The sequence below is a fragment of the Prunus avium genome, unplaced genomic scaffold, assembly GCF_965620075.1.
Source record: "Prunus avium unplaced genomic scaffold, drPruAviu1.hap1.1 HAP1_SCAFFOLD_22, whole genome shotgun sequence".
Classification (NCBI taxonomy): Eukaryota; Viridiplantae; Streptophyta; class Magnoliopsida; order Rosales; family Rosaceae; genus Prunus; species Prunus avium.
This window is the reverse complement of record NW_028276881.1, coordinates 137,501-140,000: the sequence shown is the minus strand read 5'-3', so window position 1 is coordinate 140,000 and position 2,500 is coordinate 137,501.

Genomic DNA, 2,500 nt, shown 5'->3' with positions numbered 1-2,500 from the left:
CCCGGCATTGGATTGAGTTTCTAAAAACAACCGTGCACACCGAGGTTAAACTTTACCGGCTCCACTCCGACTCGCCGCTCGCCCACAAATCCGAAGGCAACAAAACATTTGTTTTTAATTTTGATGAAATTTTTTGAAAACATTGGCTTGGCAAGCCCCAATCCGCGACTATCCACCCACCGCCACCCCACACGGGTGGTTGTTGTTGCGAAATGAGGTTGTGGTCGACATGCCCGTGCATTTGAGAAGGAGTTCCTAGCACTCCATGCTCTCCCATGCCAAAAAAAAGCCTAGACAACCCCATTTCGCAACTTTCCACGCCTTTTTTTTCCTCCCTCACCCATGGCGGCGGCGTGGTGGCGGAGGCCGGATTCCGGCCACCACCGCCATGGGTGGCAGCCCCCCGACCCCGACACCAAACCCATAATACCGAGGCAACATATCGAGGCAACATGACATGGGTGTGGCGTGGGGGAAGGGGGCTGCAGCTAGGAAGGCATGGGCTGCCATGCATATGCAGGCAACACACACCCCCCTATATAGCATTTTATGCATTTAGCCCTTTGACAGGAAGAGACATCACCTATGCGCGAGGAGTCATAATGGGCTCTAAATAATTCAATACAAGGTATTTGGACGTGATTTTTTGCAGGGATACTAAGAAACATGCAATCTATGATGGGAAAAAGTTTCATAAATTTTTGAAGTCGGGAAGTATTTTTTATTATTTTTAGAAGTCGTAAAATTGAAAAAATCATTAAAACAAATCCGGGAGGAATTTTTTAGTTTTGTAAGTTGGAGAAGGTCCTAAAAATCATAGACTACTTATGGGGAGCTTATTGTGCGAGGAAATTTCAATAAAAACGGGGTTTGACAAGATTTGAAAAATTCTGTCGACATTTGAAAAAACCTGGAACCATGCTGCCGGCATGCTGCGCACATGCTGCGCGCATGCTGCGCGCAGACTGCGCGCATGCCATGGCAGGACAAGTTTCGCTAGCCTCACTGTCGACAGATGCGCAAGCTGCGCGCACGCTGCGCACAGGCTGCGCGCACGCTGCGCACAGGCTGCGCGCATGCTGCGCACAGACTGCGCGCACGCTGCGCGCATGCCATGGCAGGACAAGTTTCGCTAGCCTCACTGTCGACAGATGCGCAAGCTGCGCGCAAGCTGCGCGCAAGCTCCGCGCACGCTGCGCACAGCCTGTGCGCATGTTGTGCGCAGGCTGCGCGCATGCCATGGCAGGACAAGTTTCGCTAGCCTCACTGTCGACAGATGCGCAAGCTGCGCGCACGCTGCGCACAGGCTGCGCACAGCGCATGCCATGGCAGGACAAGTTCGCTAGCCTCACTGTCGACAGATGCGCAAGCTGCGCGCACAGGCTGCGCGCACGCCATGGCAGGACAAGTTTCGCTAGCCTCACTGTCGACAGAATCAGCACGCTGCGCGCAAGCTGCGCGCACGCTGCCGGCATGGTGCGCGCACGCTGCCGGCATGCTGTGCGCACGCTGCGCGCGCGCATGGCAGGACAAGTTTCGAAAATTTCTGTCGACAGTCTCAGCAGCGCGCACGCTGCCGACATGCTGTGCGCACGCTGCGCACAGGCTGCCGGCATGCTGCGCGCAGCCCATGGCAGGACAAGGTCCGAAAAATTCTGTCGACATTTTTACGCCGTGGTAGGCTTCCGCTTCGCGTCACTTTGTCGACATTCAAGCCTACCATTTGTATTGAATTTTTCAAACCTTGTCAAACCCCATTATTCAAATGTCGAAAAATTTTGTCGACATTTTTACGCCATGATAGGCTTCCGCTTCGCGTCACTTTGTCGGAATGCATCGCATGGCGAGGCAAGGCCACGGCATGCCAAGGCGAAGGCAACGCATGGCTTGAATGGCTTGGTCAAGGCCACATCATGGGCACGGCATGCCAAGGCAAGGCGAGGCAAGCCATCCTTAGCCTCGCCTACACTCACTTTCTCGGAATGCATTGGATGATGAGCAATTCCAAGGTAAGGCAACGCATGGCTTGAATGGCTTGGTGTAGGCCACAACTTGGGCATGGCATGCCAATGCAAGGCAAGGCAAGGCAAGCCATCCTTAGCCTCGCCTACACTCACTTTCTCGGAATGCATTGGATGATGAGCAATTCCAAGGTAAGGCAACGCATGGCTTGAATGGCTTGGTGTAGGCCACAACTTGGGCATGGCATGCCAATGCAAGGCAAGGCAAGCCACGCCATCCGAAGCCTCCAATAACCTCACTTTCTCGGAATGCCTTGAATGGGCACGGCATGTGAGGGCAAGGCAAGGTCCTAAATATCATTTTGTAAGTTGGAGAAGGTCCTAAAAATCATAGACTTAATTATAGGGAGCTTATTGTGCGAGGAAATTTCAATAAAAATGGGGTTTGACAAGGTTTGAAAAATTCTGTCGACATTTGAAAAAACCTGGAACCAGGCTGCCGGCATGCTGCGTGCAGGCTGCGCGCAGGCTGCGCGCAT